At 40.6% G+C, this 27,507-nt stretch overlaps 1 protein-coding gene and 1 pseudogene across 2 annotated transcripts in view; one reads left to right on the top strand and one right to left on the bottom strand.

Annotated features, from left to right (window-relative positions):
• LRRC40 (leucine rich repeat containing 40) overlaps positions 1-27,507 on the top strand; it is a 370,991-nt gene that overhangs the window by 110,500 nt on the left and 232,984 nt on the right. The gene's annotated exons all lie outside the window — the stretch shown is intronic.
• On the bottom strand, positions 21,025-25,754 carry LOC126962881 (sister chromatid cohesion protein PDS5 homolog A-like; annotated as a pseudogene). Its single transcript, XR_007728842.1, has 3 exons — positions 23,571-25,754; positions 22,782-23,252; positions 21,025-22,476 (listed from the first exon to the last, which is right to left on the bottom strand). The product of XR_007728842.1 is annotated as a sister chromatid cohesion protein PDS5 homolog A-like (transcript).

Genomic DNA, 27,507 nt, shown 5'->3' with positions numbered 1-27,507 from the left:
TAGAATAGTTTTTATTATAAATAGTTCTGAAGTCATGCTCTCCCATTTATAACTTCATATTTATTTATTTAAAATGTCTTTAATCTTTACAGGACATTTGTTTGTGACTAGATACAGCCCTTGAGGCATTTTTTCCATAAGCAGAAATTCTAAGTTCATTTCCCTGTTTCTTGCTAAATGTTCACTTATTAAAACAGTCCCTTAATCCAAAGTTTTGGGTCACAAGCATTAGGGTGGATAATATCACCATCCAGCCATTCACTCAAAAATTTTATTTTATTTATTGTATTCACTGCAACCTACCCCCACCCCCTACCCGGATCGCTTGAGCCTGGAAGGTGGAAGCTGCGTGAACTGAGTTTGAGCCACTGCACTCCAGCCTGAGTGACAGAGTGAGACCGTATCACACACACACAAAGACAAACTTAGTCCCTAGTGTTGAAGAGTTTACAGGAGAGTGAGAGAGTTAGACCAAACAACTTTAACACAAAGAGTCTTTTTTCTGCGGGGGACGAAGTCTCACTATGTCGCCCAGGCTGGAGTGCAATGCCACGATCTCAGCTCACTGCAACCTTCGCCTCCTGGGTTCTAGCGATTCTCCTGACTCAGTCTCCCCAGTAGCTGGGACTACAAGCACGCGCCACCACGCCCAGCTAATTTTTGTATTTTTAGTATAGATGGGGTTTCACCATGTTGTCCAGGCTGGTTTTGAGTTCCTGACCTCGTGATCCACCCACCTTGGCATCCCAAAGTGCTGGGATTACAGGTGTGAGCCAACACGCCCGGCCTATAGAGTCATTTTTTAAAAGTATCATTATGACATTACCCAACTGATACTATGCTTGATTCCTTCATTTAAACCCTCGGAGACACAAGCACCTCCACTGCCTTGTCTGTCTCTTTCCTAGATTACTACCATAGCAGCCAAATTGATCTCATTTCTTCCTTCTCACAGTCCACCCTCAACATAGCAACCCCAGTGATCCTTTTAATACGTGTCCAGTCATGTCACTCCTCCTTAAAACTCTAGTGTCTTTACATCTCACTCAGAGTAAAAGCCAAAGTTTTAAAATTGCCCTACAATATCCTCTCTGCTGTTTTCTCCTACTCTTCTGTTGTCCATTCGAAGTGGGCTCCTTGCCATTTCCTGAACAAGTCAGGTATGCTCCTGCACAGGGCCTTTGCACAAACTACTCCCTCATTCCTGCTACTGTGGGAACACCTTTCCCCCAAACAGCCCACAGCTGATTCCCCCACCACCTCCAGATCTTAGCTCAAATGTCACCCCCTTCTCAGTGAGACTACCCTGACTATACTATTTCAAATTTCAACCCATTTTCTTGTAAATTTCTTTTCTTGAAACAGGGTCTCACTCTGTTGCCCAGGCTAGAGTGCACTAGTGTGATCTCAGCTCACTGCAGCCTCAACCTCCCGGGGTCAAGCGATCCTCCACCTTAGCCACCTGAGTAGATGGGACTACAGGTATGTGCCACCATGTAGCTTTTTTTTTTTTTTTTTTTTTTAATGTTTATAGAGATGTCTCACTATGTTGCCCATGATTATCTTGAACTCCTGGCTTCCAGCAATCCTCCCATCTTGGCCTCCCAATGTGCTGGGATTATAGGCATGAGTTGCCACATCCAGCCTCCTCCCCAAATCTTGATGTCCCTTATTTTGCTCTAATTTCCTCATAGCGCTTATTACTTCCTAGAAGGCTATAGATTTATAAACTACTTATTTATTGTGTTTATTAGGTATTATCTGTCTCCTCACTAGAATTAATGTCTATAGGGACAATACCTTTTTTGGTTTTGTTTCCTCATATATATCAGCACCTAGAACAATGTCTGGTACATAGTAGGTGTGTAATAAATATTCCTTAGTAAATAAATATTTTTAAAAAACTCTACCTCCTGCTTGGACAAAAGGAAGGCTAGTGTTTATTCATTTATTGACTCAGCCAAATTCATTGAACATAAGCTATGATTCAGACACTGTAAGTAGAAGATGAATAGAACCATGTCCTTGTCCTGGAGGTACTCATATAGAAGTGGGGGAGACACATAAACACATAATTCCATTTTGTTGGATTAACTATCATAATAGAGGAAGGTACAAGATACCATAGCAGCACAAAGTCAGAGTAGCTAAGCTTTGGAGATGCTCATAAAATGCAGACAGTTTTCTAGCTCGTAATAATTATATTCACTGTGTGGCTGTTTGTGGTGAGGTGGTATGTGTCTTGCTCTAGGGAGGCTGAATAGAATAGTGATTGAGCACCTGTAATCCCAGCACTATGGGAGGCCAAGGTGGGTGGATCATCTGAGGTCAGGAGTTCAAGACCAACCTGGCCAACATGATGAAACCCCATCTCTACTAAAAATACAAAAAATTAGCCAGGTGTGGTGGTGTGTGCCTGTAATCCCAGCTACTCCAGAGTCTGAGGCAGGAGAATTGCTTGAACCCAGGAGGCAGAGGTTGCAGTGGGCCGAGATCACACCACTGCACTGTGGCCTGGGCAACAAGAGTGAAACTCCATCTCGGCCGGGCGCGGTGGCTCATGCCTGTAATCCCAGCACTTTGGGAGGCCAAGACGGGCGGATCACGAGGTCAGGAGATCGAGACTATCCTGGCTAACACGGTGAAACCCCGTCTCTACTAAAATACAAAAAAAATTAGCCGGGCGAGGTGGCGGGCGCCTGTAGTCCCAGCTACTCGGGAGGCTGAGGCAGGAGAATGGTGTGAACCCGGGAGGCGGAGCTTGCAGTGAGCAGAGATCGTGCCACTGCACTCCAGCCAGGGCGAGACTCCGTCACAAAAAAAAAAAAAAAAAAAAAAAGAGTGAAACTCCATCTCAAAAAAATATATATATATAGTGATTGAGCTACTGATGTCTGGAATTAACACACCTGGATTCAAATTTTAGTTCTACTCCTTACTAGTTCTGTGATGTTGGGCAAGATACTGATCCTTTCCAATTACAAAACACAAGAACAATTATTACTGATCTGTACACCACAGGTGTTACAACAGACTGTCACACATCAATTTAAAATAATGAATCTGGCTGGGGAAGGTGGCTCATGCCTGTAATCCCAACACTTTGGGAGGCCAAGACAGGAGAATTGCTTGAGCCCAGCAGTTTGAGATCAGCCTGGACAACACAGTGAGACTCTATCTACACAAAAAATTAAAAAATTAGCCGGGCATAGTAGCTCATACCTGTAGCTCTACCTCATTTACTTGGGAGGCTGAGGCAGGAGGATAGCTTGAACCTAGGAGTTTGATGTTGCAGTGAGCTATGATTGTGTCATTGCCCTCCAGCCTGGGTGACAGAGAGGGACTCTGTATTAGAAAAAGAATTTTTAATAGGTAAATAAAATAAAATGAAACAAGGAATCTATTAAACCATAAATTTACTTGGATACATAAAAAGAAAAGGATACATTCTAAGGTTTTTCTGTCTAAAAAAGCAACCCGCCGGGTGCAGTGGCTCACACCTGTAATCCCATCTCTTTGGGAGGCCGAGGCAGGCAGGTCATTTAAGGTCAGGAGTTCGAGGCCAGCCTGGCCAACATGGCGAGACCCCATCTCTACTAAAAATAGAAAAATTAGCCAGGCATGGTGGCACACACCTGTAGTCCCAGCTACTCGGGAGGCTGAAACAGGACAATCACTTGAGCCTGGGAGCTGGAGGTTGCAGTGAGGTGAGATGGCACCACTGCACTCCAGCCTGGCTGACAGAGAGATTCCGTCTCAACAAACAAACAAACAAAGCAACCTGACCAGTATTTATTTCTAAAGAAATCAGAGATGTTCATTTAATTATTATTACTTAAGACAACCAATTAACAAGTGGAACAGGAATTCAACAAGAAAAATGCTTTAGAGAATAAAGGATACATTTGCCTAATAAAGCCATAAACTTTGAAGCTCAAGCATCTTTAATAACTTATTTTTCTATCAATACTAAAAGGATATTTTTAAAGTAACAGAAAAGTGAACAGTATGGTTGAAGGTATAAATTTTCATTCATGTCTCTATACTAGAAAAGAGAAAACTGGTATTTTTTTAAATGCTCTCAACTTACTGCCTTGTTAGAATCAATAACTTAAACTAGTTTTATCTTTCAGAACTCTGCCCTCTGCAGCGTCAAAATAAAAATTATCTCTTCTTTATCTCTATAAATTCCTTTCACTTATGGTTGTTCACCAGGATGCCTTACAATCTTAAAAGCCAAGTACAGGAATTCCCTTTTTTTTTTTTTTTTTTTTTTTTTTTTTTTTTTTTTGAGACAGAGTCTCGCTCTGTCACCCAGGCTGGAGTGCACTGGTGTGATCTTGACTCACTACAACCTCTGTCTCCTGTGTTCAAGTGATTCTCCTGTCTCAGCCTCCCAAGTAGCTGGGACTACAGGCACATGCCACCACATTCTGCTAATTTTTGTATTTTTGTAGAGACAGGGTTTCACCATGTTGACCAGGCTGGTCTTGAACTCCTGACCTCAGGTGACCTGCCGGCCTCGGCCTCCCAAAGTGCTAGGATTACAGGCATGAGCCACGGCTCCTAGCCTTGGAATTCCTTTTGTTAACATCGAATGGTAAGTGTAGAATAAAATGAAAACCTTAAATAAATTTCAAAATGTGTTCATTTGAATACATTTGAGATATGTCACATTTGATAAACAATTGATGAACAATTGAGATATGTCACATTTAATCCTCTGATTCTACATTTGGTTGTTGTATTAAATGAATTAATACAGTAAAGTTTTTAGAACCGTGCTTGGCACATAGTAAATGCAAAATAAATGTTACCTATTTTAATAATGCAAATTTCTTTCCCCAACAACACACTCTCAAAGAGGTAGAATATTGCGCACAAGCCCATTCAAAACGCTACCAAGAAGTCTCAATTGTTTGCTCATTCTGATTTTAAAAATCAAGTCAAGTAAAATTTATTTACTTAGTACATCCTATATACAGGGGACTATGCTTGGCTTTGTATATAATCTATCTAATATATACATGGCACTATGCTTCACTTTGTATATAATGAAGTAGAGATATAATGTTATCTGCCTTCAGTCCAGACATGTCTTTTAAAGTCTGGAGCTATATAGCCAAGTGATTACTGAGTATGTCCAAAATAGAGGTCATTATCCTTTCCTGAAAACTGCAATTCTTTCTAATCTTGGTTGGAATTATCACTACCAATCTAATCACCAAAGTCATAAATCTAAGTCACTCAGGGCTTTTCCCACTTCTTCATCCCACACCCAATTAGCCAACTAAACCCTGCCAATTTGACATCCTCTCATTAGTCTTCTCTCCCATTTGTATCTCTCCCAGGAGTCTTCTCTTTTTCATTCATACTGCCACTATGTGGATTAGAACCCTTACTATTTGTTATCAAAGCTATTCCAACAGCCTTCTTCTAGCTTCCCTCTCACTCCTGTGATTAAAAGTCTTCAATATTCTCTTTCACTGACACAATATAGTCAGGGATCCTTGATAATATCAAAGAAGTAGTCAATACTGCTATTTCTTAAATTTCATAATCTAGCACTTATCAAAAACTCCTTTCCATCTTCTTCATATTCAAACTTACTTTACTCTCTAATAATATTAAACTGCTAATAGTCTCCTTAACCGATAGAGATGTTTCAGAGTTCACACCTTCGACCTGGAATGCTCTACCTCATTTTTCCACCTGGCAACCTCCAATTTTTGTTTCAAACTGCAGAGTCAACATCAAGTTATCCTCCTGCAAGCCTTCTCTCTCCATGCCTTATTCCATCCTCCTTGCAAGCACCCACTACAACAAACACACACAGATGTTATTTGTTAATATTTTATTTATTTCTGTTTTTGCACTTACTAAACTGTATTATAATTTACTTGTCTGTATATTTGCCTTTCTTATTGGACTCATATATCCTGGAGGTCATAGATTATATATTATTTATCTGTTCATCTTCACAGTCTGGCAGGGCCTGGCACAAAGTAAGTTCTCAATAACTGCTTGTTAATGGAAAGATGGAAACAAGAAAGGAAGGCAGAAAGAGAGGGAAGGAGGGAGGAAATAAAGCAGAGAGGAAAAAAGGAAGGAAGGAAAGAAGGAAGGAAGGAAGGAAGGAAGGAAGGAAGGAAGGAAGGAAGGAAGGAAGGAAGGAAGGAAGGAAGGGGAGAAGAGAAAACAAAGGAAAGAAGGAATTCACAAATCCTAATCTCAGGGATAGGTAGAATTTTAATACATATAGAGGAGTAGGGACAGTATTCTAACTAAAGAGATTGGGGGAAAGTTCAGAACTAGAAAATTAGAAGGTGTATTCAGCTGCAGCTGGTAACAAAAAGGCCTTAGGGTGACAACTGGGTTCTAAACCACAGAAATAATTTTCTAGATCTGTGCTGTCCACTAGCTATGTGCAATCACTAGCCACTAGCTATGTGCAGTTATTCAAATTTTAATTAATTAACATGAAAAAAAAGTCAAAATTCGGTTCCTTCATTGCATTAACTACATTCCAAAGCTCAACAGCCACATGTGAGTAGTGATTACTGTAGTGAACGACCCAGAGAGAGAACATTCCCATCATCACAGAAAGTTCCATTGAACGGCCCTGGTCTAGAGAAAGACTGACTGTGCTCTTAATGAGGAAACACACAGTGGAGACCCAGAAGATCCCCTAAGGACTGACCTCATTTTTTCTAACAGAATGCTCCCACAAACTTTCAAAAAGGACTTGAAAATAGTTTATGGTATTCAAATGAAAATGCATTTCCAAAGAAGAGAATTGGGCTTTTGCTTCAAACAATGACAGAGTAACTGGTATCTAACTTCCTGTCCTGCTGTAAACAACTAGAAAACTGGACAAAATATGGCTTTTAAAATCTATTTTTAGACACCAGATCATGTAGAACTATGATAGCTTAGAAAAGGGAAACAAACAGGATGAACCCTACTGTCATCCTAGCTTTCTGCCCGGAGAAACTTTCCAGACCACAGTGCGGGAAAGGGATCCCGAGCAGAGCATGATGGTCTCCTTTAGTTGAGGAGGCAGAGATCAGAATCCACGGGCCTGGCAGAGTACCAGAGGGGAAGAAATTATTCAAAGGAAGAGCTCTAGAAATCTGTAGAAGGCAGATTCCTTGTGTCTTTGGTTGAAAACTAAGCTGTACATGCATTGCTGATACTCCATAAGGCTAGGTAAAGAACAATTGCTAGGTAGCTGAAAGCTGAGCAGTTCCCAGAGTTCATAATCCTGGGAGACATTTGAGTTCATACCAGGGTGTAAAGACCTCAAACATCTGGGGCATTCAGCAATGACCCTATATTTTAGTCTGCTTGGGCTCCATGTCTGCTCGCGCTCCATGTCTGCTCAGGCTACTGTAACAAGATACCGTGGACTGAGTAGCTTATGAACCTCAGAAATTTATTTCTCACAATGCCGGAAGCTGGGAGAGCCAAGATCAAGGTGCCTGCAGATTCTGTGTCTGCTAAGGACCTGTTTCCTGGTTCATATAAAATTTTAAATGTTTGGCCAGGCGTGGTGGCTCACGCCTGTAACCCCAGCACTTTGGGAGGCCAAGAAGGGCGGATCACCAGGTCAGGAGTTCGAGACCAGCCTGGCCAGCCTGGTGAAAGCTGATCTCTACTAAAAATACAAAAAATTAGCCGGCCATGGTGGTGCATGCCTGTAATCCCAGCTACTCGGGAGGCTGAGTCAGGAGAATCACTTGAACCCAGGAGGCGGAGGTTGTAATGAGCCTAGACTGTGCCATTGCACTCCAGCCTGGGCAATAGAGCGAGACTCTGTCTAAAAAAAAAAAAAAAAAAAAAAAAAATTCAAATGTTCATCAATTTTCTAGTCTAAAGAAAAAGTCACCATAGAGTGAGCTGCAGTTAGAAGGCAAGTTCATTTAAAACCATTCACTTGTTCTGCCTCAGGCCCATTCACCTCAAAAGACTAGTGTGGGTCAATGACAAAAAAGATAAACTTACTTTTTTCTCATACTTACCAACTGAGAATACAATACTGCATCAGATACCAACGATGTAGACTTTAAAAAATTATTTTTTAAAAAAGAAAATACAGTAGTTAATTTCATATTTTACAAAGGAAGAATAATTTGGTTCATTGTGGAACTCAATTATTCTTGTCAAATGAAACAGTAGAGAGGAGGTGTTAATTTAGTTGAAACAAAATTGTGTTATCAACATGGAAAAACTGGTACTGATGTTCTAGATTGATATACATAGCTTTTTTTAAGTGCAGATGACAGCAATAATAATTTTTAAAACCTAGCCATTTGTATGGTACTTTTAATTTTCAAACAATTCTCATGCACATTATGTTATATAATATTTACACCAATCCTTTCAGATTAGTGTTATCATGATCTCATGATACAGACGGATAGCTGAAGCTCAAAGCAGTTAAGTAGCTTGCTTAAATTTATACAACCAATAAGTAAATGAAGGTGTCCAAACTCAAACCCAGGTCTTGTGATTCCAAATGTTAATGTTTGTCCATAATACTTGATCTACCTATAAAAATTACAGAAAAAGTAAAGAATTGAGTAAGAAAAACAAGTAGATAGAAATGTCTACTCCCCATCTGTATTTCAGGTTAGATACACAGGTGGGAAGTAGATATTTGTTTAGGAGTCAGTAAAGAGTTATACATACATATTGAATATCACATGTGAGTCAATTTTATTGATCATCAGGATAGCTGTTCACCAGATTCCTTTCTGGTTGCATGTTGAGTCCTTAGGAATTGGCCTTAGGCTGAAAACAGAGCTACCAGACCATGCTCCCTATTTGCTCTTCTCATCACCTTCAGCACTTTAGCCATTGACCAGTGGCTGGTATAAGATCTTTGCCTTGTTTCCATCCATTCTATACATATCTATCCAAACCATGCTAGAAAGAAAAGAGCACATTTCAAAATGTGGCAGGTCCTTAGACTAAGCTGAGGAAATGGTGAGTCATTCAGGGTTTTTTCTAGGTTATACAGAGTTAGTCATAAAGGGTTTGGGGGTGATATGGCTTGGCTCTGTGTCCTCACCCAAATTTCATCTCCAATTGTAATCCTCATGTGTCTAGGGAGAGGTTGGTAAGAGGTGATTGGCTCAGGGGAGTGGTTTCCCCCAACCTGTCCTTGTGATAATAAGGGCTTTTTCTCATGAGGTCTGATGGTTTAAAAGTGGCAATTTTCTCTGTGGTCTCTCACTTCTCCTGCCACCATGTAAGAAGTGCCTTGCTTCCCCCTCACCTTCCCTGAGTCCTCTCCAGTCATGCAGAACTGTGAGTCAATTAAACCTCTTTTGCTTATAAATACCCAGTCTCAGGAAGATTTTTATAGATGTGTGAAATTGGACTAATACAGGGGGCAAATGGTGAGTAGTTGCTAATGCATACAGTATTTCTTTTTGTCGTGATGAAAATATTCTGGGACCAGGCACAGTGGCTCATGCCTGTAATCCCAGCACTTTGGGAGGCTGAGGCAGGCAGATCATCTAAAGTCAGGAGTTTGAGACTAGCCTGGCCAACATGGTGAAACCCCATCTCTACTAAAAATACAAAAATTAGCCGGGTATGGTGGCAGGTGCCTGCAATCCCAGCTACTCAGGCACCTGAAACAAGAGAATCACCTGAACTCAAGGGGTGGAGGTTTCAGTGAGTCAAGATCACACCACTGCACTCCAGCCTGGGTGACAATAGCAAAACTCCATCTAAAAAAAAAAAAAAAAAAAAAAGTTCTAAAGTTGATTGTGGTGATGATTCTCAATTATTTGAATATACGCAAAAACATTGAATGTATACTTTAAACGAGTGAATTATATGGTATGTAAATTATTTCTCAATAAAGCTGTAATTAAAAACAAAGAACAAAAACCAAAAAGAATGGGACACAGTCAGGAGGACACAACTTTGACTTCCCAGTGATCAAAAACCCTGCTTGACTTTGCAGTGACTTCATTGTTGAGCACTGAAGGCACAGATCTATAACATACTCTTAATTACTACAAAATAATGACCCAGCTATATTTATTCACAGCCCTTAGAAACATATGCTGCGACACCTGGATGATGTTTGTGCACTGTTTGAGAGAAAGAAAGAAAATTAACATTTATTCAGTGCCTGCATTGAAAGTGTCAGGCACTTTGACATATATTTTTCATTTAATTCTTGCAAAATTCTGCAAAACAGGTATTATTATTCCTGTTTTTAATTTTTAATTATTTTTCATCTAATTATTCCTGTTTTATTTATTTTTATTTTATTATTATTTTTATTGTCTTAAAACAGTCTTGCTCTGACACCCAGGCTGGAGTGCAGTGGCATGATCTGGGTCTACGGCCAACTCTAGCTCCCGGGTTCAAGAAATTCCCATGCCTCAGCCTCCCAAGTAGCTGGGACCAAAGGCCTAACATCACCACACCTGGCTAATTTTATTTTGTATTTTTTGTAGAGATGGGGTTTTGCCATGTTGGTCAAACTGGTCTTGAACTCCTGGCCTCAAGCAGTCTGCCTTCCTCAGCCTCCTAAAATGCTGGGATTACAGGCATAAGCCACCGTGCCTAGCCTTATTCCTGTTTTAAAGCTAAGAAAACTAGTGCCTATAAAGTTTACGTGTTTTTCCAGGGTCACAAAGCAAGTGATAGGGTCTAGATTCAAATCCAAGTTGTCTGATTATAAGTTTAGTGTCCCTCCTACAATATCATAAAAGTATCATACATTTTGCTTAGCTGTCATGTTTGTCTATCACTAACAACCTTACTATTTGTCTTTTTTAATATACATATTTTCTCTTAGTAGATTTTAAGCATCTTACTGGCAAAAACCATCTTTTAAATAAATTTAGTATCACTTTTGTAGGCAAAGGGAAATGTATAACAATAATAGAATTATAACCTATTGCAGGAGTGATAAAACCCCCTCATAATATTGTTAGTAATAGAATGAACAATAAGTTTAGTGCCTTGACCCCATAAAAATGTATTTATTATGATGCAAATGCTAAGCTAAGCTTGGGATGATAATTACAAGTTTGGAATGATGATTAATTCAGGATGTTTGAGTTGATGCTATAACCTGTGTATGATGTATATACCACTGACAAGCCTCACAATCTGCTGTTCTATAAAAATAACAAAACGGGATTGGGGAAGATCACTCAAAACCTATGCAAATCTACAGCCAAACTACAATTAAAAATAAATAAAGAAAGAAATAACAATTGGTCACCCCCACCCCCCTCCCCTGAGAAACTTTAAGAAGGTCAAGTAGGCAGCTCAGTGTATCTGCGAACTGCTTCAGGGGATACTAAAAATGCGAAAAAGCAATAGAGTACAAATGCTGGCATGCTGGCATGCAGGTGTGAAGACAGTGTAGATGGAAGAACACTGAGCTATGGAGGGGCAACTGTAAAGGTATGCAGAGGAGAAAATACAACTTCTACAAGCTGATAGCTCAGCAAGGCTAGAAGTGCACCCCTCTGGGGAGGAGCTATGAAACCAAGTACTCATTTTTCTATTTCTTAAAATAGAGCTGAAAGGATTCCTACCTGTGCAGCATCCAAGCTGAGGGTATTTTATCGCTCCTGCATTAGGTTATCATTCAATTATTGTTATACAGTTCCCTTTGCCTACAAAAAAATTGCTCTGAATTTATTCAACTTTCAAATTATACTGACAGGATGTCCTATATGCCAATTGTGTATTAGCTAATTGTTGTTACATACATATGCTATAACAGAATAGACTGTATCTTGCTAGTGTGAAGACAATAATAAGCACATTGCTCTGAACCCAGCCTGCCCAACCCAAACCTGGTTCTACCGTGTATACCTTTTTTTTTTTTAATATTGAAATCTAATTTACTTAGCTTCAAAGGAGGGTAATCACGGTATCTAACTCATAGGGTTGTTATAAGGAATAAATGAGTTAATATAGGCAAAGCCTATGTAGGAATACCTCAATAAATGTTGCCATAAACTTGAAGTAATTAACCAGACCAGTGAAAGACACAGGAACTAGTCTAAAGCAGCCCTCAGTTGCAAGGTCCTGGATGACAGCAGGCTGCAAAAAAACAAGGAGGAAGTGAGAATTTGATCTAAAGTTAAAGATTCACCACAAAAAAACCTAGAAGAAGGAGAAAGTATTTAAGGAAACAGATCATGGATGCATTCCCAGAAGCAACTGTAAGTGGAAGGCAGGGTTCATTGGCAGGCTGGGAACAATTACAGGAGATTGACTTAGTTAAAACTTAAATGTATTTTTAGTACAGAATCCACAGTCCAGATCCAGTATGTAAAGATTGGGCAATAACTGAATGAGAGTAATACTTTTATTTCTACAAAGAACCAGGAAGATTCCCAAGTTAAGGAAAAGTTATCTACTTTTAGGGTCCTGTGATGTGTGCTAAGGGTTGCTATTGTCCAATCTTTTTACTTTGTGTCTTTGGGTGTCATTGTCATTTTGTTTCCTTTAAGTTCCTGAAATTATGTATTGTAAGATTGCAGGTAAGATCAACCAAGCACATTTTGCCCAGATAAAGAATTACTGTAAAAGATCAACTCAACCCATTACCTAAGTACTCTGAAGTTCCTGAGAGTGCCTTCTGTGGAAAGCAGAGAAGATGGAAGATAGGCAGAGGGTTGGACGGTGGGGGAGCTAATTCCTGAGAAAGTTATCCGAGGTGGGGAAAGATCCCTGAAGGAGAAACCGATGAAGGGCATGCCAACAGCTGAAAAAAATTACACCTATCCTCTCAGTTGGCCACTAGTACTGGAGCTAGGAGAGGTGGTTTGCTATTCACTGAGTGAGTCCTGACACCAGTTCAATAAGGTGTGGCATTTGTTTGCCAAATAGTATTTTCACACTCTCTAAGGTTGCAATAAACTTACCATATTCTTCTGCCCTCCCTGCACTCCCAAAAGCTTCATCCTTCAGCAATCTCGTATCAGTTGAGGTCCACTGATTCTGGTTCTTGGTCAGTATAGAGCCTTATAGAGTCCAAGGGAACTCATATCCAAGGCATGGTCATTAGACAGAAGCTTTTTTTTTTTTTTTTTTTTTTGAAACAAAGTCTGGCTCTGTAGCCCAGGCTGAAGTGCGGTGGTGCGATCTCAGCTCACTGCAACCTCCACCTCCTGGGTTCAAGTGATTCTCATGCCTCAGCCTCCTGAGTAGCTGGGATTACAGGTGCCTGCCACCACACCTGGCTAATTTTGTATTTTTAGTAGAGACAGGGTTTCACCATGTTGGTCAGGCTGGTCTGGAACTCCTGACCTCATGATCCGCCCACCTCAGCCTCCCGAAGTGTTGAGATTACAGGTGTGAGCCACTGCACCCGGCCATTTCCTTAGTTTTTTTGAGTTGTAAGTAATTCAAATGGTGCACTTTTTAAAATAAAGCTTCATGAGTCTTCTCAATGAAGCTGTAAATATACACAGTTATACAGATTTCAGGATTTCAGTGTTTTCAGTAAAATGTCTGGGTCTTTCCCAGAAATCACAATAGTTAACACATACGATGTGCAAAGCATTATTGTAAGTGCTTCATATGTATTCACTCATTTAATCCTCACAATAACCATATGAAATGGAAACTACTATGTTTATTTTACAGATAAGGAAACTGAGATACAGAAAAGTCAAATAACTTGCCTAAAGAAGTTAGTTTGAGCACAACCCAACTGGTTGTGAACGACAATTCCCTGTTCATATAACCACTGACCCACTCTGCTCTGTAAGATGACATTGTAATACACTGGATCTGGTCTGAAACAAATACTGGAAACTTTAGAGGCCATATCAGAACCGCACTTATAATTCAGTAAATAGGGTCATCTAAAGGTCTTCTAAGGGTTTTTATCTACCAGATCACCCTTTCAGTTAATTCTTATATTTGGGACAGTTGGTTACATAGTATTTTGGAATATTATATGAATCCCCTTCAACGCAGTTTTTATGACCACTAGTACTAACTACTTGCTAAATCTACTTTCTGCTTGGTTATCATATATCACCAATGGGTCTGATCAGTCTATTTTGATTCTGACATAGTATCTACTTTTTCAGACTCTGTAAAGCATTCTGGCTTTACACCCCATTTGACCCTGAGGCTGCTGAAAATCAGTGCATGATGAACACAGCATTTATACGGCAAGCCCAGGGTGACATCAAGCAGAAGCCGCAGGCATGAATGCCACCCAGCTTATAAAAGTGGCCACCAAAGTGTATGTTAACTGTGACCAGGAAGCAAAACAAGAAAAAGCAAAAGCAACAAGTGCAGAACCAGGCAACTAGACACGCCAAAGGTTAAGTCCCTCTCCCCAGCCTGGCTCTATCTGGAAAAAGAAAGGGACAGGGACCAGTGCCAGGAGAAGAGCAAAGGAGATAGAAAGGCATAATTCTTACAACTTGCGGGAGGCATCTGACAAGCTTCTGGACCAGTGACAACCTAGGAGTGAACTACAGCTGTGCAGATCCTACCCAGCCCAAAAGAGTAAGTGTGAGAAAATAAAGAAAAAAGTAAAAGAAAAGAAATCAGAAAGAAACAGGAGAAACAGACTGCAGTGCACGAGGGCGAGGCCCGTGCCATTGCCTGGCCCTGCCGACCGTAAGAGCAAGAGAACTCAAGAAACATAAAAGAAGCAGATTGAAAGCTTAAAAAAAAAAAAGCCAATCTGTCAGCGGCAGCCCTCATAAAAAGAGAGACTACCAATGTAAGAAGATATAGATGCAGACGTAAAAGAAGTCAAGTTAAGCAAAGATTTGAGAGCCAGACAAAGCTAAAAACAGATCCATGTGCACAATGCAAAAAGAAAAAAAAAAAACACTAAAAATATGAATGTCCAGAAGGTAATAAAGAGAGTGGTAAAAGCCGTGGTATAAAGAAGTCACCAGCTAAAAGCTGCCATACCCTAGAAGAACTGGATACTGATCTAATCAAGCTAGCAAAGACTGAAAGATATAAAGACTAACACAGACCAGGCTCCTTCTCATTAAGCCTCCAGGAGCCCATAGTCACATTAAAAGTTGAAGGCAGCAAGATTCTGCCATATCTGGATTCCAAATTTCTCCCTGATGGCTAAGCCATTATACGAAGTTACAAAGAAGGAGAAAAAGAACCCCTCCTCTGGGAAACTGAACAGGAGAAGGAGCTATGCCTTGTGAAAGCTTGCTTATAGACTTTACTGAAATGCCCTGTGCCAGAGGCTATCGGTATATGCTAGCGTTTATTTGCAACTTTTCAGGACGGATTGAGACTTTCCCCACCAGGACAGAAGAAGCGACATTATCCCCAGGTTTGGACTGCCTCTAACTTTAAAGTCAGACGATGGGCTGGCATGTGTAGCTAATACAGTGCAAGATTTAAGAAGACTGTTAAAAATAAAATAGAAGTTACACACAGTCTATTGACCACAAAGTTCAAGAAAAGTGGAACGCATGAGCCCAACACTCAAGCAGCTACTGAAGAAATATTGCCAAGAAACTCATCTGAGATGAGATCAAGTCTTGCCTACGGTCCTCCTCTGAGTCCAGTGCACCACCACCAAACAAATTGGGTATTCACCCTACAAGATTTTGTTTGGTCGGCCACCCCCAAGTCATAAGTCAAATTAAAGGTGATCTCCAGTAACTAGAGGAATTAACCTTAAGAAAGCAAATACAGGCTTTAGAAATAGCCATGCAAAGTCTTCATAGTTAAGTACGTGAAAGCCTGACACCCATTTAAACCTAGAGACTCTGGTTAAGTTAAAAAGTAGAACCCAACTTCTCTAGGACCCATGTGGGATGGGCCCCATAATGTAACCTTGTCCACTCCCACTGTTGTTAAAGTTGCAGGTGTTGTGCCTTGGATCCACCACAGTCAGCTGAGACTGGCAGCTCTAGCCAAGTGAACCAGCCAGCAAGATCCAGGCCATTTGACCCGGCTGATCCTGCGACAAGACCCAGTTGCTGCTGAGGATAACAACCCTGCTTTGGTCACTCTGGAAGCTGACCAGTCTATGCACGGCTGAAGCTTGAAGAGACAGCAAGCCCTGCTCCAGTCACACTCCGGAAGCTGACTAGTCTACGCATGGCCAAAGCTTAAAGTCTCATCAAGCAAGCTAATGTGGTTAAAAATCTTAACACTAGTAGTTTTCCTTGCAATACTAACTGTTTTATTATTGTTCTGTTGTTGTGCTCAACCTCCTCCCCCAGGCAAGGACCTTTTCTGTCCTTGCTGGGTATGAATATGCTGTACATTGTTTTGCTGTTGTTACCCACACTTAACCATGCTAGAAAAAGCACCTATAGAAGGGTGTCCCCACTGTACACATACTACTTAGTCAAGGAACAGTATAACTAGAACTTTATTGTACCACATGTAGTATGAGTGTACAAGGACTCGCTTAAGAACTTGTACTTATAATCAGAGCACCTACTCAATTTGTGACCCAGCAAATAACCAGCCTTATGTCTGTTATGACCCCAAGGTTTTACCTGGTAAATGGTTTGAAATTTGTGCAAGGTCAAAAGAAGGTCCCCTCTTAAACCAAACCAAGGTCCCTCCTTTTTACTGAAGGCCTATTTCTCTATATTTTGATGCTTGCCAGGCAGCACACCAAGACTCACCCGTCTGTAGTCACCTGCCTTTGAAAAGATACTATACAAATGACCACAAATATGTATGCATGCCAAGAGTAACTCCACCTTGTTCCCCTGAGACCCCAGAGAAAGATTGTCAGTATTGCATATCGTGGCACCCTAAGTCAATTATGCTTACCAAAATACTGGTAAAACCAAATTATAAAACAAAAACCTGTAATCCTGTAAATTTCACCATTCTAAAGCCAGACTTACTCATGTAGACTGCAGGTTACCCCATACATGTCTACATACACACATACCCAGCAACCTACCTGTATGTTATCAAAAAAGGAACCTGGACCGGTCCAGCCCAGCAACAATTCCAAGTCTTTAAGTCATTCTATAAGCATGTAGACCAGAAGTTACCAGAGCCTCCTCCTTTAGCTGAAAACCTGTTTGCTCAGCTGGCTGAAAACGTTGCCAGCAGCCTAGGCAGTTTCCTTATGTTATGTTTGTAGAGGAGCTAACATAAGAGACCAACAGCCTTAGGAAGCAAAAGAGTTAATGCCACAATGTAATTTTATGCTGACTGACTCTTTCCCAGAAGCTACCTAAATTCAAGGGTCTGGCTCCTAAAAACGTCTGTTATCAAGAGATACTATGTTGCTTACTAGGGAAAAGTCTTTACAGACCTAGTAAGAGAACTAACTTGCTTGAGACAGCAATGTTACAATGAAACACTAAAAAAAACTTTGTGGCAAGGCAGAGATGACTCCAAATCACCTTATCCAAATCCGTTTTCCCATTTCTCTTCTCTAAACCCCACCTGGTATCAGCTTAAAGCTCCAAATACCTGGCAAGCATCCTCTGGTCTCTATTGGATCTGCGGACCACAGGCCTACTGACAATTGCCCACCAAATAGACAGAGGCCTATGTGCTTAGAACAATTAGACCGTCTTTCTTCCTACTCCCACTGCAACAAGGAGAAACTTCAGGATATCCCGTCTATGATGAAGTTAGAAAAAGAAACAAAAAAGATTTAGATGTAAAGAAAGATATAAAAATAAGAGGTTGGAAATACACAAATTAGCCCCCTGAAAGAATAATTCAATACTATAAGCCAGCTACCTGGGCACAAGATAAGTCATGGAGATACTGCACTCCTATTTGCATGCTTAACCCCATCCTAAAGTTGCAGGTAGTACTTAAAATCATCACTAATGAAACAGCAAATGCATTGGATTTACTGGCCCAGCAAGCCAGAAAAATGAGGAATGCTATCGATCAGAATAGATTAGCTTTAGACTACCTCCTAGCCCAGCAAAGAAGAATATGTAGAAAGTTCAATCTAACTAATTGCTGCCTGGAAATCAATGACAATAGAAAGGCAATTATAAAAATAACTGCAAGAATGAGAAAATTAGCCCATGTTCCCATTCAAACTTGGAAAGGGTGGTCTCCAGATTCTCTCTTTAGAAGGTGGTTTTCATTTTTGTTTTTTCTTTTATTTATTTATTTTTTTAATGCTGCATTTCTTGGTTGTATTCAAAACAGTGCATATTTTTAGCATTTTATGGTAGGATTTTACACTTGTCATTTACACAAATTACAGGGTTCTGCTTCAAGTTTGTTTTGTTTTTTTTTTTTTTAATTCAGCCCATGTGCAGCACAAGAATATGCAAAACTGCTTTACATTATACACACTTTTTATCAAAGGAGAAAATTCCGGCTTGTAGTTTTAGACAAATACAAGAAGCTTCAAACTAGACACAAAGGGTTGACATTAATTCTCAAATATAAGTCTGCACTTTCGTGTTGTAGTTCTCTGAGCTATGAATACCAAATTCCTAAGGGATTTTTATGTTTTCCTTCAAAAAGGAAAAAGGAAAACTAAGAAAATTCCCATAAACAAGTCCCTCCCCATCAGCTTGATCTTTCTACAATCCTACTCTTGCTTCCCTTAGTGCCAGACACTTGCATCATGTTACAAAATTGGGGTGGGCCATTTATATCATACAAGGACCAGATCCTTTTAAGTAACTACTCTCCTGCAAAAATCTAAACAGGAATATATTGATGCAGATGGTTCTGCTACATTTTGTTTAATATGATGTAACACTTGGTAATCTAGTAAACCATGATGCTGGGCAGTTAATCAAAGGGAGGAAGAGACAAGGTCCCTATCAATGCACCTTTTGTTGGTGACACATTGGAAACCTTAGGAATCAAGTTGTCTGATGCTAAGAGAACTTTAAACTTTCTAAATAGAACACACCTATTGACTGCTTGAGGGACTTCTCTGATGCTTATGTACAGATACTCTTTTTCAGCAAGTTGGAGGCAGTATTTTATACTTTCTAAAGGGTTCTGAAGAGGCAATAAGGAAGAGTAGGGCTTTTTCTGCCCCTGTAAAGGTATCGTTTTCTATCATTGGTATCCATTGTTCCCTAAGCATCTTCTGATACCTAAATGTGTGTGTATATTCATATTTAAAATAATTACCCACCTTTCAGTCAATCAATACACAGCCAACTCTTGATTATCTATGAGAAATATAAATGACATTTACTCTTGAACTTCACTCTAACAGAATCATCCACCTTTGACACACTTTATTGTTTGTTTTACATCCCACATACACTACAGGCTATCAAGACCAAGTTACAACACAAGTATTATTTGTGTCCTCTAACCCATGCTAGCAATGGAGTGAGCACACTCTGCTAGAGCTTTGCAGATGACCCTATAGTGGGCATTGGGGCAGGACAGAACTCTGGACATGAGAAAAGACAAATTTCAAGTTCCTCCAGAATCAGGTCTTACATGCCTTCATTATTTTGTTCTAAGTTTATGACTATCACAAAATTTAAAAACTGAGGTATAGTCACTATTTTATACAGATACAGGAGAGTTGACTGTAATCATGTTATGACTTTAGCTCTTTAACATGAAAATATTCACCAGAAAGCATATGATAAAAAGATTAAAAAGACTGCCATGACATCTAGAAGCATTTATTTTAATCAAAAAACTTAAATATGATTATGTGTACACAAAAAGTGCACACATTACCTATGCTGAACAATGCCAAGAAACATAATACATTGATGCAACAGTTTTCTAAAATAAATGTAAAAATGAGCCCAGACCATCAGACAAAAGCAAAACACTTATTTCCCAATAGCACAATGCTGAAAATTGATAGCAATCCTAAAACACCTCCAACTTTCCTTACAAAGCTGCCAAATTCCAACTATTTTTAAAAATTCGACTTTTTTTAACATTAATAAAAATCTGGTGACAAATATTATAAAACCAAATGCTGGATAGTCTTCACTCCTTTAACATTCCAAATATTCCAACATAATCACAGGAGTGAAAACCATTTTAAGGTGATATGCTTTATGAAACAAACAACAGTATGTACATTTATTGCAAATTATATTAAACTAAAATGAGGGGAAATCAAAATATGAACTGTTTACTACTTGCAAATCAATAATAATTTTAATTATTTTCTCACTCTGATAAAAATCAGAAAGCAACATTTATAAAATTGCCACCACATCACTTTTCATAGCAGGGAACCGAAATCTGTACATCTCATTTTTGCAGAAAAGTAGGCAGGCAGAAAGAATTATATATAAAAGTTTCCAAAAGGAAAAACAAAGAAATATTTAATCTGATCTCTTTTCTTTAAAAAAATTAATTCAGTAGACTTCTATTTTTTCCTTTGTAACATGTAAATTCCCGGCTCTAAAATGGATGAATTTTCAGTGTCAGTGTAAAGACATCTTGTTACTTTCTTCAAAATAAAAACTGCAGCGTGGGCCGGGCGCGGTGGCTCAAGCCTGTAATCCCAGCACTTTGGGAGGCCGAGACGGGCGGATCACGAGGTCAGGAGATTGAGACCATCCTGGCTAACACGGTGAAACCCCGTCTCTACTAAGAAATACAAAAAATAGCCGGGCGAGGTGGCAGCGCCTGTAGTCCCAGCTACTCGGGAGGCTGAGGCCGGAGAATGGCGTGAACCCGGGAGGCGGAGCTTGCAGTGAGCTGAGATCCGGCCACTGCACTCCAGCCCGGGCGACAGAGCGAGACTACGTCTCAAAAAAAAAAAAAAAAAAAAACAAAAAAAAAAAACAAAAAAAAACTGCAGCGTGGAAATTATGGTGTACTGTGCATTTAAACTCCAGATAGGCAGGAACTGGAACCAAGTGTTAAGCAATTTGCTTAATTACTGACTTTTCATAAGAAAAGTCTAGGGGAAGGGGGAGAACAGAGTTGCTTTTAGCCTCTCTCTCAAGAGTTTCCGCTGTACATTTCCATCAGAGGACCCGTGGTCTGTGAAAAAAGAAGTAGCAGTTTCTATAGTTTTCAAGGCAGAGAGTGTGTGTTCTGAAGTAAGCTTCATTTTCTGTTCAGGGACATTTGTGATTTCAAGTTTTTGCAGAAACTGGAGCCTGCTTCTGTTTGGTCTTCATTTTCTCCCTTTGCAAATGCGTTTTTACCTTTGTAAGTCAATTTGTCTTTCTGCTGGTGCTGCCTTTTTGGCTACATCTTGCAGTTTGGGTGCTTTGGCATTACCTGCTTCCAAACCCCCAGGGCTCTCCTGACCCACTGCAGCTCTCTTCCTTCCCTTGTTAATAGGTTTATTTAGATCATTATTTTGGGTTGCATTGCCCCGAGATTCAGACTTGGGTCAACGTCCTCTCCGGGGTGTGGAAGGGGCAGGCGGTCCAAATTCATCTACTTTCTCATCTGTTTTTTGTTGGATATTCTCTGCACAAGCTACTGTTACTGTTCTTTTCTTTCCTTGGTCACTGCTGATGTAGCAGTGGGTAGCCTGGGTAGCCTGATCAGAACTGATTTCCTTATTCTTTACTGGGTCAATATTCGTTACAGGTGTGACTGAAGTAATCTTCACAGGGTTCTCTTCATTTTCACTAACTCCAGTTTCTGCTGCCTCTGAACTCTGTTCCCGTGATCGATTTCCGGTTGAAGGGTTCAGCTCTGAATTTCCATTAACGTTGCTTCCAGTCTCAGTACCAGTGCTTCTAACACAGGGTTTCCTTCTCGTTGCTAATAAAGGTTTGTTTACTGCACCTAGCACTTTAGTAGGCTTTGGCTTTCCTGTTAACAGAAGTACTCTTGTCTCTTCTGAAATAGAACTCTTATCATTACAGAAGTCCTTTTCAGGTTGTGTAAAAAATTTCATTGGGAGGACTGGGTCCTTTGGTGAATCTGCACTGCACAAAGCACTTTTACTATTTATAACACAGAGAACCACATCACATACTGTATACAGTTTTTCATTTGTCTGGGATTCATCTGGAGACTGGGCATCTCTGGGTAACTTGATGTTCTCTGCCATCTTCTTCATAAAGGCATGGCTATTGTTTCCATTCTTTGTCATTAAAACTTCAAGCATGAACCATAGGCACTCTTTGATATGAAGCTGATCAGCGTCTTGTGATCTTGTAAAATCTGGATCATGGGCCAGCAGGTGAATCATGTATGGAACTACATATTCAGGCAACAGTGATAATAATTTCTCAGTGGCCATAGGGTTCTGCTTAATGTATTCCCTGTGTATACTGATATTTTTCGGTAAACACTGTCGTGCGTGTGCACTTCTCTCCTTCACAGGATCTTTGGCACACAAGGCAAATATCGCCATATATGGGATATATGCTCCAATGGAAGCAGTAACTTCACAAGTGCTTTATGCAGTTTCTGAGAAAATATCTGCCTTACTTGGTAACACTCATCATTAATAACAAGTGCACAGAGCTGAAACTGTTCTGGGGTAATAATTTCATGGTAACAAGGTTCCTGAGCAAGCTTCATTATGGCACTACCAGCAGCTAATTGCAAGCGAGATGTATCTGATTTTTTTTTTTTGAGAGGGAGTCTGGCTCTGTCGCCCAGGCTGGAGTGCAGTGGCCGGATCTCAGCTCACTGCAAGCTCCGCCTCCCGGGTTCACGCCATTCTCCTGGCTCAGCCTCTGAAGTAGCTGGGACTACAGGCGCCTGCCACCTCGCCCGGCTAGTTTTTGTATTTTTAGTAGAGACGGGGTTTCACCGTGTTAGCCAGGATGGTCTCGATATCCTGACCTAGTGACCCGCCCGTCTCGGCCTCCCAAAGTGCTGGGATTACAGGCTTGAGCCACCGCGCCCGACCGAGACATATCTGATTTACCGATCCTCTTTTGCTCTGTCAGGTCACCCTCCCTAACCAACATCGCTGATAACCGAAGGGTTGAATTGGCAGATTTAGACTGGTTGTTTTTCATACCCAACAGCCACCTTACCAGAAGTTTAATTGCCTATACCTTTGCTAGTACTTCAGGGGAAACCTTTTGACATCTGGAGACCACAGTTTTCCATTATTTTCACCTAGTGACTTGTCATTCATTAGCTGATCTTTCACAATAAAATTTGCTACTACAGATTTCATTGGGGAAGCAAACTGATCTGGTGCTAACATAGAAATGTGGTCCAATGAAACTAATGGGATTATAAGTTGTTCTGGCACATCAGCATTCAGACTCCACTGAGTGGCTCAAAAATATGTGCAAGCTGGACTTCTTTATTTGTGAATATGGCATGTATACAGTGCACAGTCTGTTTTGCTTGGTGTGGAGTACCCTTCTTTGCTTTTTTTTTTTTTTTTTTTTTTTTTTTTTTTGAGACAGAGTCTCGCTCTGTCACCCAGGCTGGAGTGCAGTGGTGCGATCTCGGCTCACCGCAAGCTCTAGCTCCCGGGTTCATGCCATTCTCCTGCCTCAGCCTCCTGAGTAGCTGGGACTACAGGCGCCCGCCAACCATGCCCGGCTAATTTTTTGTATTTTTCAGTAGAGACAGGGTTTCATCGTGTTAGCCAGGATTGTCTCGATCTCCTGACCTCGCGATCCACCCACTTCAGCCTTCCAAAGTGCCGGGATTACAGGCGTGAGCCACTGCGCCAGCCCCACTCTTCGCTTTTTGATGTAAAATGGGAATTAAGGTTGACCGTATCTAGGGAAGGTCTGTTTCTACTTTGTGACCTGTATTTCTAAAAATTTGTACAGCAGCTTCTGCTACCTTGTCATCCTCCATTCTTAGGCACTGTAACAAAGACTCATATGTCTCTGCAGAGTGGAACGAGGTAGGATATGTGAAAGATAGAACCTTAAGAAGTGCAAGTCCTGAACGGATAGCTGTATCTGGACTTACACCCTCCTCTTCATCATCTGCTGCCCCCTCTATTCACTTACTCATCAGTTTCATTAGTGCACTCATGGCTTCTGAATCAATGTGCACAGGTGCAATTCTCTCCAAAGGAAAATTTGACCTTCTCTAGAAAAGGATTTGTTAGTTGCTTAGGATTTGCAAGTTTCCAGGCTATTTCTCTCACACAAATATCTGCTTGTTTGCAAGAACAGGTTGGGCTGATTAATAACTCCAATTGAGACCAAAGTTTCTCATCATCGCCGAGAACCTGGTTAAATTTCTTCACAAAATCTTGTGCTTTCCTGGGGTCAGGCAAATTCTTTGCTATGGTCATCAGTTTTCCAAACATGGCAGAACAGTTAGCCTCTGATGTAAGCTGCTTGTGCAAATCCAACAGTTCGCGTACATGACTCCGAAGCATGTTCTGACACTTCCACATCTCATTGAGAGCTTTTACAGCATTTCGATCCAAACTAGCATATAAGTAATATAAGCATTTCATTCTCTTTTCTGTTTCCAGGTTGTGGGGGACAAGATACTGAGCAAAGATTTTCTCTACCAACAGTTTGTCATCAATGCTGTTCTGATAATAAATATGCAAAGGTTTGTCCTTTATCCAGTTGACTTTCTCTGCAGCTTCCTTTCCTGCTTCACCATGAAGACAGTATTTCTTAAAAAGCTGAGCCAGACCCGTCTAGCTTCTTTTCTTACTTGCCACCATTTATCCAGTGTTCTTTCCCTTACAAAGCCAAGCAGCTGATCGTTGACTAAGGCCAGGTCTCTCTTGGCAGCTGTTATTAAAGTAACAATGACATCATGATGAATAGCTTCTTCTGGATCATGTGATCTAACCTTTAAATATTCTGTGAGATCCTTCGCTAAATCTGGGTGATTCATTAAACAATGACTGGCAAATTTCACACTTTCTAATCTCACAGGAACATGAATGTCATTAAACCATCCAAGAAAACATTGCCAAAGAGAACAATTTTGTGTTGCCAAATCAGAATCTTTGGAGCCAAACAATTTAGCTAGAAGTCGAACAACAGCTAATCACTCTTCTCCATCATTGCTCTTTAGTTTGAATTCAAGCTGTGGCATGATGGAAATAATAAATGAGGATCTATAGCAAAAAGGTCCTGAATCAGATCAAATACATGTTCTGACAAATCACTTACTGATGATCTTCCCAGCACCAGGACTTGATTGAAAAAATTGGCAATGCATGCCTCAATAGTCTGGACTGTTCTTTCCAATAGCACTTTTGCAAGGTCAAAGGACTATTTAAGTACTTATGTGCAGGAATGAGGTTAATAAGAATGGAGTCCAATAACTCTTGAGTAACTCTGTCTCCTTCCATGATGATATAACTCATCAAATCTAGCACATGCATTTGTACCTTCTTATTGTGGCTATTGTTGATCACTGAGAAGAGAGTCCTAAAAAGCTGAATAAAAATTTCATTGCAATCTTCTAATTCAAAGCAGATGTTACATGATTTAACCCAAGCTAAATTCTCTAATAAATAAAAGTATCTATTAAACTGCAGACTCTTTGTATCCTCCAAACCTTTTAATTGTCTGGTAATAAACAAAAATATGTCCTTAAGTTTATCATGGGAAGTATATGGACCTTCTGGGGCATAGATACAAAAGATATCAGCCTAACAACATGCTACAAGGAGACACACATCTTTATTGGGGTTCCTGAGGGAGAATTCAGATGCAAGATACAAGGCTAGTGGGGAGACACTGCTGTTTTTCATCTTCTGAGTCCTGAGCCATATCCATAAAGGTTTTCACTACCATCTTCAGGTGTTTGATCATCTCGTCGGTGGTGATCTTGTTGGTGATCTCTTTTACCCCCAGAGGGTAAGTGATCTCCCCGGCAGCACTCACGATGCCACAGAGGGCTGTGGCAGGCTTGGGCTGTGCGGTGAAGTCCATCCCGGGGCACAACTTTTGGTTCACAGTCCTCTACCGGCCTCTCCTCCTCATGCGGGCAGAAGGTGCATCTAGTGCCCTGGCCTCTGTCAGGTGGTTGCACCGCCGCCCATCGTCGGGATGCATACAAAGCCGTTCCGCGGGTCCCCCCCGCTGCCGCCTGCCCACCCGAGCACTGGTTTTCATTTTTCAGAAGCTTCAAGACTTTAATAAGAGAAGTTCTGGCCATACTAAGAAGTTGCCTAACACTCCATTGTCTCTTACCTCTCTTTGTTAGAAGCATTCAATCAACCATAAAGGCAATAGTAGCTAGGCAAACTACCACTCAGCTAATAGCTCTGCATAAATATCAACCTTTGTCTAAAGAAGAAAACTTGTCTCTTCATGCAGAATTAAGTAATAGTGATACCTTCTTTTAAACTTCTTTTAGAAAAGGCATCAAAGGAGAGAAAATGAGGCAGAAATTTAAAAATAAATATGCATTCATTCACTCCAAGAAAAGTAACAAGCGAGGCAAGGGTTAAAAAGAAAAGAACAAGTTTTCCTCTGCCTAGCAAGCTCACTTCAAGGACAGTTACAAGATAACGCTGTTTGAGAAGCAATGGGCTCCAGACACCCCTCCCCTCCAGAGCAAGGTTAAAAAAAAAAAAAAAAAAAAAAGACAAATTTCTTTACTGTTACTCCTGTCCCTGGCTTCTTAAGCATGACTATGTTTTACAAATGCCTGTATTTAGCCAGTTCTTGTTTTTCTTTCAATGCAGCTACAAGGCCACCAGCTATGCAAGGTCACAAGTTATGCTATGCTATAGATTATGTGACCTATCATATAATTAACTGCCTCTGTTTTGCTTTTGTAAGCCTGCTAATAAAAACCCCACTCGGTCTTTGTTCAATGCTCATCTTTTTAGATGTGAATCCACCAAGCGGGTGCGTACCTTAAATAAACAATCCTCCTGTTCTCCATATCAGTCTCTCAGGTCCTAAATTTCCCACAACAGTAGCATGAAGTTTCAGCAACCAAAAAGGCTTTTAGCCATGCCCTAACATTCTGTAAGTCTCCGTTGCTTCAATTCCTTCATTGGTAAACTTGGGATTGTTTGGATCTTTGGATGAAATAATGGATGTAACATTAAAAAATGTTTAGTAGGTAGGCCAGGTGCAGTGGCTCACATCCATAATCCCAGCACTTTGGGAGGCCAAGAGCAGTGGATCGCTTGAGGTCAGGAGTTGGAGACCAGCCTGACTAACATGGTGAAACCCCATCTCTACTAAAAACTACAGAAATTAGCCGGGTGTGGTGCCTCATGCCTGTACTCCCAGGTACTCAGGAGGTTGAGGCATGAAACTCACTTGAACCCAGGAGGTTGAGGTTACAGTGAGCTGAGATCGTGCCACTGCACTCCAGCCTGGGTGACAGAGTGAGGCTGTGTCTAAAAAAAAAAAAGTTAGTAGGTAGTAAGTACACACTCATTGTTGCCTATAAGTATATGTACAAAGCTCATGACTAGTTCCTCTTCCTTGGTAACTACCCCTCCTTCATCTCATCCACAGAGTGCTACATGCCCCCATGTTATTGCATTGCAGCCTCATCTCTTGACTACAGTTGTTTCACCTGGGACTAAGAATTCTTTGAGACCCTAGGTCCAATTTCCCTTTGTAGGCCTTTATTATTTTTTTCCTCTTAAGACAAAATTGGGGCCAGGCATGGTGGCTCACACCTGTAATCCCAGCACTTCAGGAGGCTGAGGTGGGTAGA

Source organism: Macaca thibetana, chromosome 1 (assembly GCF_024542745.1).
Source record: "Macaca thibetana thibetana isolate TM-01 chromosome 1, ASM2454274v1, whole genome shotgun sequence".
Taxonomy (NCBI): Eukaryota; Metazoa; Chordata; class Mammalia; order Primates; family Cercopithecidae; genus Macaca; species Macaca thibetana.
The sequence above is the reverse complement of the archived record's forward strand: the minus strand, read 5'-3'. Positions and strand labels throughout refer to the sequence as shown.